The 12315-nt window shown below is 40.9% G+C and overlaps 1 pseudogene; it reads left to right on the top strand.

The window, feature by feature from the left end:
• Positions 1-2293: 2293 nt before the first annotated feature.
• Positions 2294-3167, top strand: LOC122727544 (annotated as a pseudogene).
• Positions 3168-12315: the final 9148 nt, after the last annotated feature.

Genomic DNA, 12315 nt, shown 5'->3' with positions numbered 1-12315 from the left:
ATAACAGTTATACAGACACAACAAGGCAACTTGGTATTCCCTACTTTTCATTAATAGGATTTTCATTTCTTATGTTAGATTGGGTTCTTAATCTAGGATCCAACATTGTTCTAAGGGGTTCTATGAACTTGGATGGTTAAAAAGAAATTACATCTTTATTTTCACTCAATGACATTTTGTATTTCCTTAAATTATTTAAAAACATTATTCTGTGAAGGGTTCCAAAGGCTTCACCACGCCAAGAGTCCAGGAACAAAAAGAGATTAAGAATCGCTGCTTTAGATATATTTTTTACATCAGTACTTGAATGGGATTGGTGATTTTGTGACTGTGATTGTGAGGACTCGTTCCACCAGGAAGGAGTCCTCACACCCATCCATACCTTCTCATCAAGGGCAAGTTTATGTATGTTTTCTCATAAATTCACTACACTTTTCTTTTTCTTTCAGTGTTTGGGGGGATACTAATGTATCACTTATCCTATATATCTGCAAATACACACACATACACACACACACACACACACACACACAAACCAAGATGCTAGAAAACCCTTTCTCACCCAGGAGTCACAATTCTAGACTCATGTGGACTGGCTTCTAAAGAGAGGGAACAGACTGTAATACTGTCTCTAGCTCTTTACTCCCAAGCCCAGAGCATAATTTTAGGAACAATTGCTTAGACAAAGCTTAAGTTTAGCTCATGTCTAGGGTCTCCCCAAAAGGCATTATTGGGGCCCCTCCTAGTAAGGTACTCAATGTATAAAGGTGGCCAAGTATAAGATTACTGTTTATTACCTCCATAACAAGGGAAATGCTTGAAGCACAAAAAATTCATAAGTGAGCACCGACAAAAGCTTAAAACCTAATAAAGTTACTTACAACATGATCAGCCATTTGCCTTTCACCTCAGTTCTATACCATTTCAACATATCCTGCAAGGCCTAATGGCAAGGTGTTCTGCCAAGCCAGGCTAATGACTGGGTTCCTCTTCTTGTCCATGGTCATCTTCCTCCTGGACTTCCAGGGCACAGCCAAGATGTGGGGGAAAGGTAGTAACCTCTCAGAGCTCCCCACACAATCACTCCAAAAACCTCCAAAAATGCCATAAAATAATTCCTGGAGCAGCAGAACCCACACAAAGGATGGGGTGAGATCATTTTCCAACCAAAGACAGCTTAGAAGGTCAGCAAGAAAGGTCTGTTGTACCAGGGTGGGAGTGGAGCCTAGACCCTGGCCACATTGACACAGATCCAGCTCCAGGAAGGCTATACAAGTGAAAGAAACTTATGGAGCTTTTGAATCAGCTGCAGCTGTGGCTACTTCTGAAACTCAGCTCATGTTCTGGTGAGAGGGCTGAGCAGTTGGCCAGAGGAAGATTATAGGGGGCGCTGCTGGCTCTGAGGTGGAACTTAGTTGTCTTGCCTATACTGGGAACCAGGAAGCAGTCCTGAGTGGTAGGAGGGGCACAGGCATGCCCAAAGCTAGCAACCATAGTGAGACAGACTTCTGTTTCCTGGTTAAAGAGCAAACAAGCCTGGGGCTATTTACAGACCAGAGCACAGCCAGGGGAGTGAAGAACCTGACTCTCCTTAAATCTATCCACTTGGGACCCCCTGAAGCTTGGGACAGTGCATCATGGAGGCAGGGCCCCAATTTAAGAAGGAGTTAAAAGTCAAGATATAGGCTAGCAAAATGATCAGACAGAAAGATGCCTGTCCTGGAAAGTTTCTTTGGTGCCAAGGAAGATCAAAATAGACCCTCAGAAGAAGATAACAAAGTCAAAGCTCCTACATCCAAAGCTACCAGGAAAAATATAAATTGGCCTCAGGCCAAGGAAGTGCTCAAAAAGGATTTTGAAGATAAAGAGAGGTAGAGGAAAAAATGGAAAGAGAAATGAGAGTGATGCAGAAAAGTCATGTGAAAAAGTCAACAGCTTGAAAAGCCAAATGGAAAAACTCTCTGAAGAAAATAATTGCCTAAGAATTCAGATTGAACAAATGAAAGCTAATGACTTTATGAGAAATCAAGACACAATAAAGTAAATCCAAATGAATGGAAAAAACAAATAGAGGGCAATGTGAAATATCTCCTTAGAAAAAAAAGCTGACCTGGAAAATAGATCCAGGAAAGATAATTTGATAATTTGAAAATTATTAGACTACCTGAAAAGCATGATAAAAAAAAAAGAGCTTACAAGGCTGTGGCACGGGCTGGTAAGAAGGCAGATGGGCAGGCGCTGCAGGACCCGTTGTGCTGTGGCCACTGTGGCCTGTGCATCTCCTGGCCCCGCTATGGAGCCCGGGCCCCCAGCCATCTAAGAGGGCTGGTTCCAGGAGACGTGCAGCCTGTGGCCGGGCCAGGCCATGTCCCTGCAGGTGGACAAGCTGCTCCACCACCAGCATTCCTGCTACCAGGAGATCCTGGTATTCCACAGTAAGACCTGCGGCAACATCCTGGTGTTGGATGGAGTCATCCAGTGCACAGAGCAGGATGAATTCTCATACCAGGAGATGATTGCTAACCTGCTCCTCTGCAGCCATCCCAGCCCACGAAAAGTGCTGGGTGTGAGGACAGGGGCATCCTTCGGGAGGTAGTGAAGCATCCATCTGTGGGTCTGTGGTCCAGTATGAGATCAATGAGGACATGATCCAGGTCTCTAAGAAGTATTTGCCGGGCATGGCCATGGGCTACTCCAGTCCCAAGCTGACCTTGCATGTTCGAGATGAATCTGAATTTATGCAACAGAACCAGGACGCCTTCAATGTCATCATCACCAACTCCTTGGACCCCATGGGTCCTGATGAGAGTTTGTTCAAAGAGCCTTACTACCAGCTGATGAAGACAGCACTGAAAGATGACGGGATCCTCTGCCGTCAGGGTGAGTGCCAATGGTTGCATCTGGACCTCATCAAGGAGATGCATCACTTCAGAAAGTCCCTGTTCCCTGTGGTGGAATATGCCCATTGCACCATCCCCACCTACCCCAGAAGCCAGATTGGCTTCATGCTCTGCAGCAAGAACCAGAGCACTAACTTCTGGGAGCTGGTGCAGCAGCTGACCCAGGAACAAGTAGAGAAAATGAACCTCAAATACTACAACTTGGACATCCACCATGCAGCCTTCGTGCTGCCTGAGTTTGCCTACAAGACCCTGAGTGATATGTGAGGAGACCAGCAGGCCCACTTCAGCTCCTCCCAGGGACTTCAAAGCCACAAGCACCCACTCCGGGGTGCCCCTCTTTCTGCTCTGAGGGCATTTCCTGGCACTTGGTACCCCCTCCCGACTGAGGACCTGCCCCTCACCAGCCACCCTGCCCATTGACCAAGTCTTACCAAACGCAGGATGTGATCGAGGGGCTCCCCATGCCATGCTCTGCTGGGCAGGTCGGGGGAGAGTATAAGATGTCTGTGTCTGTCAAAAAAAAAAAGAGAGAGCTTACACATTATCTTTCAAGAGATTGTCAGGGGAAATTGCCCTGATATTCTAGAAGCAGAAGGTAACAAAGAAATTGGAAAAAATCCACCAATCACCTCCTGAAAGAGATCCCAAAAGGAAAACTCCAAGGAATATTATAGTCAAATTTCAGAGCTCCCAGGTCAAGGAGAAAATATTGCAAGCAGCCAGAAAGAAGCAATTCAAGTACTGTGAAGCCACAGTCAGGATAACACAAGATCTATCAGCTTCTACATTAAAGGATTGGAGGGCATGGAATATGATATTCTGGAGGGAAAAGGAATTGGGATTAGAACCAAAATCATCTACCCAGCAAAACTGTGTATAATCTTTCAGGGGATAAAATGGGACTTCAATGAAAGAGAACTTTCAGACATTCATGATAAAAAAAGACCTGAACTGAATAGAAAACTTGACTTTCAAATACAATACCCTAGAGAAGCATAAAACAGTAAACAGGAAAAAGAAATATAAAGGATGTTAAAAGGTTAAACTGTTTGCATTCCTACATGGGAAGATGATACTTCTAACTCATAAGAACTTTCTCAGTATTAAGGCAGCTGAAAGGAATAAATTTGGACAGAAAGCACAAGTGGGAATTGATTATCTATAAATCATGTATTGTTTGTTTATCGTTTGGGGTTTTTTTGTAGGGCAATAAGGGTTGGAGGGGCATGCCAAGGGTCGTGTAGTTGGGGAGTGTCTTATGTCTGAGGCTGGATTTGGGTTTGGGTCCTCCTAGGTCCAGGGCAGGTGCTTTGTGCACTGTGTCACCTAGCTGCCCCATGATGACATCTTTAAAATAAAATTAAGGGGTGAGAGGATTGCACTGGGAGAAAGGGAAAGGAAGAGGTGGAATGGGACAAAGTATCTCACATAAAAGAAACAAGAAAGAGCTTATGGAGTGAAGGGGAAGATGGGGGAGGAGCGAGGGAGTGAATGAGCCTCACTCTAATCAGAATTGACTCAAAGAGGGAATAACATACACACTCAAGTGGGCACAGTAATATATTTTGCCCTGTGAGGAAGTGGGATGGGAAGGGGACATGGGGGAGGAGGGATGAAGGAAGGGAGGGCAGTTCGGGGACAGGGCAGTTTGAAGCAAAACACTTTTGAGGAGGGAAAGGGTAAAAGAACATAGAAAATAGAATGAATAGAATGGAGGGAAATACAGCAATAGTAACTGGGAAAAAATATGAAGCAGAGGCAAGAGTAATGTAAGATGAGGATGGTAGTGGTGGTGGTGGTACTTACTTTGCTGTGCTATTGTGAAGAAAATTCTTTGTCAGGTATAAGGTACTATATAAATGTTAGCTATTATTGTTGTTGCAATAATCAACCTCATGGGTGTTTTGAAAGGAAATCTCTCTTTAAAGTACTACATAAATGTAGTTTACTATAAAAAAGATGAGCAGGATGCTACCAGAAAAACCTGGAAAGATTTACATGAGTTGATGCAAAGTGAAATGTACTGCATACAAAATAACAGCAATGTTGTAAGATCATCTGCTGTGAATGACTTATTTCTTTTCAGCAATGCAATGATCCAAGACAACTCTGGAGGACTTATGAAAAATGCAATCCATCTACAGAGAAAGAACTGATGGGACCTGAATACAGATGGAAGTATATTTTTGTTGTTGTTATTAGTTACTTTTTCTAAAGGTTTTTTGTCTGCTATGCTTTGCACAACTGCACATGTATAACTTATATTGAATTGCTTGAGTTCTTAAGGGGAGAATAGGGAGGAAGGATGAGAATTTGGAATACAAAATTCTAAAAATCTATGTTACAGTTTGTTTTTACATGTAAGGTGGAGGAAATCTCTAAATAAATAAATAAAAACAAACAAACAAAAACAAGAAATTAAAGCTATCCATAGCCATATGAAAAAAATATTCTCAATCACTACTGATTAGAGAAATGCAAATTAAAACTACTCTGAGGCACCACTAAAAAAAGTTCCTCTTTCTATTCTGTATATACATAGTTTGGTCAACCCTCTCTTCATGACTCCATATTCTTAAGGAGTGTTATTATTTCCTCACATGGTGGAGGAATATCCATTGGAAGATGTGGTAGAGTCCAGATCAGGTGGTTCTGCTACACTCTTGATGGAAACAAATGTTAGATTTATTTCATCATATTTCTATTTGTTGTTCTCCTTCTGATTTTATTTATAAATATTCTTAGGATAATCTTCAACAGATAGATCTCATTCTGTTTTCTTCAATTCTTTTCAGAGCTTTGTGAAGTTTTATTGCTCATATACTTCCATTCTTTTTCTTCTATAGTACTCTGGAAATAAATGTGTACTCTAAACAAGTGTTGTCCTTTATATCTGTGTTTCTCCTATTAATAGTGAGCTTGATTAAGCTGGCTAAGCCAGCTTCTAGAATCAACTGTCCCTCTCACTGTAGCATCCTTTTTGAACTGCTTAAAATCACATAAAAATGTAAATATCCAGATGAATGTCTTCTTTTATATCCATTTCCTATTTTCCAAAGTAGATAGATTGTTGAAACAGGTCAAGTTGGAGCTGCTTGATTTGCATGCAGTGACTTCTCATCTTTATCCTTCTAATCTAGAATTTACTTTGTCCTTTATTCTAACTAGTCAATGATCTGATTGCAGAGAAAGAAAGGGAGAGAGAGGGGGGGAGGGAGGGAGGGAGAGAAAGAAAGAGAGAGAGAGAGAGATGATAGAATAAGCATTATTAACTACTTACTATGGGCTAGGCAATATTTATATAATATGTCCATTACATTAAAAACTTCTATGTCTAACAAGACCTTTTTTAACAGGCCCTTGTTGATCCTCTATCCAAAGACAATATTCCAACCTAGTTATCATAATCCTTCCCTGTGTCTATCTTTGTGTTGAGAGTACCAATAAAATAATAGGTTGGCTTGGCTTGAATTGTGGGGACCAATTTTTAATTGGGGAGTGTTAGCTAAGTGGCTCGCCACAATATTGGGGCAAGGAAGGAGACCGGCAGCCTCCCTCAAAACAGAGCAGGATTTATTTTAACAAGAACAAACTTAAGAAAAAAAAAACACAAACAGGATCAGTAGGATCAAGGGAAAGGAAATAAAATGGGGAAAGGGAAATTATACAACCTGAAAAAAACACCACCGCCCAGGAATCAGCTGAGCATACACAGCAGAGCTCCTGTCACCTTGCGGCTTCCAGCTACAATGGCGAATTCTCCTCCCCATTCCCAGCAAACCCTACACAGTCCCCAGCCAATTGGCTGGCTGCTCTGACAGTCACATGACTGCCCTCACTAGGCTTCCAATCATTATAATTTTGCCAGGCCCATGTAGGTGTCAGCCAGTGGTGATGATGTGAGGTGCTAGCACCGAGGCTACAACCAGTAGGTGGAGCACCGTGCGGTTTGTGGAGCCCCAGGCCAGTGTACGCCAAGGTTTGTTTTTTTTTTTTAATTCTAGCCAAAAGATGGAGTCTTAAAAACCTCAAATAACAATTAATTCTTTACAGAATTATTGTGCAAAGTTCTTCATGGAATTTCTCTACTTCATCTTCTATGGTGGATGTTAGTACATAAGATATAAACTATACACATGATTTTTTTTTTCATTTTGTGTGTTGCAAGTTGAGACAAGTAAATCTTCCACAAGATGATGGTTCTTGCGCTCTTTGAGTAAATAATAATACCAATTCTACTCACTCCTTTAATTCTTCTCTCCAGGGAGACCATATAAGCCATGCTTCCATTTAGCTGTGACTTACAGAGTAGGTAGAACAATGAAAACAAATGTTGGAATCTGAGTCAGAAAGATATTGTTTAATTGTTTCCAGTCATGTAGGACTCTTCATGACACCGTTTGGGATTTTATTGACAAAGATCCTGGAGTGGTTTGTCATTTCCTTCTCCAGCTCATTTTACAGATGAGGAAATGGAGGCAAACAGGGTAAAGTGACTTTCCCAGGGTCACACAGCTAGTAAATGTCTGAAAAGAGTCACAAAGACCAGAGTTCAAATCCCATCTCAGATACTTAGCTATGTGACCATGAGCAAGTCACTTAACCTCTCAGCCTTAGTTTCCTTATCTAACAGCACCTACATCATCAGGTTGTTGTGAGTATCAAATGAGAAAATATATATAATGCAGTTTACAAACTTCAAAGTGCCACATAAATGCTATTATCATGATTTCTATTATAGGGACAATGTGAATATGCATATGTTCCAGCTTTCCAATAACATGTCAATTATCTCATTCATGTGTTGGCACAGCCAAGCTTGGAAGGCCCATTAAAGCTTATACTCAGTTGGCACACCCTGGGACAAGCTGGAACCAGTACAATGACATAAATAGGCACTGCAGCAAGATGTGAGGGGAGGACTTTGGTTATACTTCAGGGTTTTTTTCAAAAACACCTAGATATTTCATCACCCTGTTGACATTAAAGTCATGAAAGTAGGACTGCTGCAATCATCTGAACTTTTTATCACTATAAATTTTTCAGGAGCCTAAATGTTGTCTGCAAGAATAGTCTCTTGGTTGCAAGCTAGCAGACTGGCATTTCATTTTAGAACTCTTTATCACATTAAAAATCAGTTCTGCCAATTTTAATTTGATGGTTTAAAAAAAAAGAAATGAAATATGTTGGTATCTTGATTTGCATTCCTTCCCCTCAGCCCCAGCCTTGCTCTAGTCTGATTTTTAAATGTTAGACGAGTGAGTGTCCTGTTTCATCATTAACTTTTCTCAACAGTAGTTCTAGATACTGAGTACACCAGAGTCAAAGGATCACAGACTTGAAGACTCCTTGGAGATGATCTGGTCCAATCATATCTCTTTTCTAGTAGTATCAAGAATTATCTTAAAACAGCCTTGCTAAATCCCAGGCAATACAATGTGTTTGAACAGTAAGTTTCTTTCATGAGTAGCATCAACTGCTTTTCATTAGAGAAGATACATACAGGCCATTATCAGAGAGATTTATTTTGAAAGATGCCCCTTCCTTCTTCCCCTCAGGACTTTTCTTTTCCCCATAAAAGCCCTTAATTTGAGAGCAAGATTTAACTTCTAGTCTCTCTTTCCCAGTCCTTTTCCAACAGAGTGGGTTCAAAGTACATTCAGGTCTATCTCCAAAGGATATGTGGGATGGCCCTCAGTGTTAGTTTCCTATGCTGGGTTCAAGAATGACCTGAACAGAAGGGTAAAGATTTGAGGGATAATCTTCAGGGGTTGCTGTTCAGACACAAAGAAGATTCTTGCCAACTCCACACATCCTTACTACTACTGATGTACCAGATTACTGATCTACTCATTTCTTACCAGGAACGGATTTGTCTTCTTAGAAAAGATGACTCCACTCAATTAGCTATTTTTATTTAATTATTCATTTGTTCATTTACTTATTGGTCATCCCTGTGCCTGTGGTTTCATCAGAGTAGGGAACATCCATTGTGAAAAATCTCTCCACCAGTACAGAGTAGCAACTCCTCTGTTACTTGTGGTCTTAAAGGACCCACAGTACTGAAGGCTTAAGTGGTTTGTCCATGGTCACATGTCTTGTATGTGGAAGAGCCAGGACTTGACCAAGAATTCCTGACTCCAAGGATGGCTTTTGATCTACTCACTGTACCACACTGCCTCTCCCAAGTGCTTATCCCTAACTCATGGGGAATCACTGAAACTCTGGAAGTCAGAATTACAAATATCCTACCAACACCTGCAAAGACACAATGAGGAGAAAGGAAAGGAAAAATTTTTTTAAAACCCTAGAACCAACAGGAATTTTTTTATATAGACTAAAAACCAAAATATCTTAAATAAATCACTCAGTATGAGTAGGGTAGAAAACATGCTGCCTTTGAAGTGACAGGACCTGAGTCAAATCCGCCTCTGCCATTTACTATCTATATGACCTTGGGCAAGTCACTTTATTTCTTTTGGCATCAGTTTTCTCATCTATAAAATGAAAGTATTAGACCAAATGGCTTCTAAGGTCCCTTCCAGCTTTCAATCTATGAGCTGTGCCATTATCAGTTGTGTACTGGCCAGCCATTCCATGAAGTTCCCTCCAGAGCCTTTATATCTCACTCTTCTGTGGGTCAGTGACAAAACACCAACCTTTAGTTTAAATTCTAGAACTCGGAACATATTTGCTGCAATGTTCACTTCATTTCAATGTAGCCTTGGTATTTAATTGTAAATTACGGGTCCTATGAAGAGAATTTTATTACAGTTTTCATTTTCAGTTGTTTACACTTTCCTATCAATATTTCCCCACCAATCTGCAATTCTGAGGCCGTTACTCTGACACTAATGTTAATGGGTTATATTATGCTGCTGTTCCACGACAGTGCACGTTTTTTAAAAACATAAAGAGCCCATTTTGCAGATGCTCACACAGCCTCCCAGAATAGAGTCACTTACATCCCGCACTGAAACCAAGCCTTGATTTCTGTTCCAGCCACCAAGTGTTCAGAAATTTCAGGGGGAAAAAATCTAAATTAATCAACTCCTCAGCTTTTTTTTCCTCCCATTTCCATGGTTTAGATGACGGATGGGTATCTGCAGCCCTGTCGATGCAAACTAATGGCCTGCTTACAGCAAAACCCAAGCAAATGACAAAAGCAGAGGAGCAGATGTCTCCAAGAAGAATGATCCCCAAGACTGTCATTATCGAACTGCCCAGTGTCACAATGTCAATACTGATCACAGAAAAAAAGAGGGTTGTAAAAAGGCAAAGTCACCAGCTGCACATCTGTCCTGGTAGCATAACTCAGACCAAGGCCAGAATGGGAGTGCTACAGATTCCTTTTAAAAGGGAAGAGTCCATTGCAAAAGCAAAATACTCTCCGTATCCTTCTAGTTCATCACAGAGCTGAGAGATCACAGCTTATGTGTCTCATTACACCATAGGGCACTTGTATTTTATCACAAGTAAATACTCCTTGTGAGTCTTTTCTGTGACTCAGGGCAACCCAGAGCAGAACACATTTCTCCCTGATATTTTGATTTCAAAATAAAACCCAGGTGAAGGAATACTGCAAAGTAAACCAGAAAGGCAGATTGTCCTAGTAACCCAGGCACATTCCTGGCAAGTCTATTGCAACTGGGCTTATGTCCCAGTTACAGATTTAAAATGAAACCTTAGGCAAGCTCCTCCATCTTTTTCTTCCCTTGCTTTATCCATGAAAAGGGAGATGTTTTTCATAGGACCAAAGATTTCGAGTTAGAAATCCCCCAGCACAGTCCTCTAGTGTTACAGAAAAAGATACTGAGGTCCAGAGAAGTCAAGTAACTTAGTCAAGGTCATGTAGGTTACTTCCCAGATCATCTGACATCAAATCCATCATGTTTTCTACTATGCATAATATTGTCAACCGAGGTGTCTGGAGAACTAATAAGTAAATGGCAATCTGCTTCCCAAAGATGTCGGTAAAATGTTGGATGATAATGATAAGAATGATAAGCAATAAAAGAAAGCGAATTTCTAAAGCTACGGGATCGACTGAGCCCCTGGTCACTGTTCATTCTCCCTCCTGGCTAGAAGGCTTGGTGCCAGTGTGCATTGACTGGGCTGGTATTCCAAACCCACTCTAGTGCTCTGCTTACCGCCAGGACTTGTCTGATTTTATGCTGAAGCTTGATTTGTTTTTACATTCAAACTCTCCTCTTTTTATTTTTTTACAGTGCTTTGCATGTTATGGTGACTAATTTTAAAGCTCACACATATATCCCAAACAGAGCACACATAAAGATTTGGCGTCAAATGACATAGCACCATTCTGCTAGCTTGAAATAATTAAGGCAGTATCCCAATAACTATTAGTCATTTGCTCTCATCATTTGCTTTATTTGAAAGTGTGAAGGAAAACAGGCTAACAGGAGCAACTCTCCCTCCCTCCCCTTTACAAATAGCTGCACTGACGATTCTAGGATGGCAGTCAGGAACCATAATATGCAGCTGGAAGGAAGTTAAGGAGAACAACCATATATTGAAATTTTTCTCCCTCCCCTCATTCCTCTGGCTGTTGGCTGAAGCCCTTTGAACCTCAGGGGTCAAAGTGGAGGCATGTATTCACTTTTTCCCCATTTTTGGAAAGTTTTTTCTTCATATCTAATTCTTTATTCCCATAAGCTGCCACCCGCCCCTAGGATGCCTTCATATTTTTTACTTGATTGAGAGTTGTGATTCTACCAGTCCACTAGACTAGACCCCAGCTATGGGGAGAAAGTAACTACAAGGTCCCCCTTCCAGCATTCACCACCAAGAAAAAGAAAAATTATATGTACATATGTGTATATATATACATATGTACTATATACATGTGTGCATATACATGCATGTATAAACATATATACACATAGATAAAGATCACATATATGTGTGCATGTATGTATATGTAAATAGATAGATGAGAGACACAGAGAGAGAAAGATCCTGAACCTCGTCCTGATGTTGATCAAAAAGGGACTGTGGTATGAATGAAAAAGCATAGACTCAAGAGTGGGGGGACCTGGGTTCTTTTTGTCACAAGGTTATTGACAAAGCAGGAATTCACCCATCTTCAGGCATTTCCACTTTCTGTCTAGTTACATCCAACTCAGTGACTAAAAGATTCGCAGAGTTGAATGAAGAAATGGAAAGAGTGCTGGTTCTGGAGTCAAGAGATCAGAGTTTGAAGCCTTATCCTTCTATTCACTGCTGGTATGGCCTTTCCTTAGTCATTTGCACTGTCTAGTTCAGACAGTTTCCTCATCTGTAAAATGAAGAGAGTAAGATGAGATGATCTGTATGACCCTCTTTGACTATAAAATTCCATTTGGGGTGGGACACTGAGTTGCTATTTTGACTATATAAAATATGCCAGTCT

Source organism: Dromiciops gliroides, chromosome 5, assembly GCF_019393635.1.
Source record: "Dromiciops gliroides isolate mDroGli1 chromosome 5, mDroGli1.pri, whole genome shotgun sequence".
In the NCBI taxonomy this organism is placed as follows: Eukaryota; Metazoa; Chordata; class Mammalia; order Microbiotheria; family Microbiotheriidae; genus Dromiciops; species Dromiciops gliroides.
This window is presented reverse-complemented; position numbering and strand designations above follow the sequence as displayed.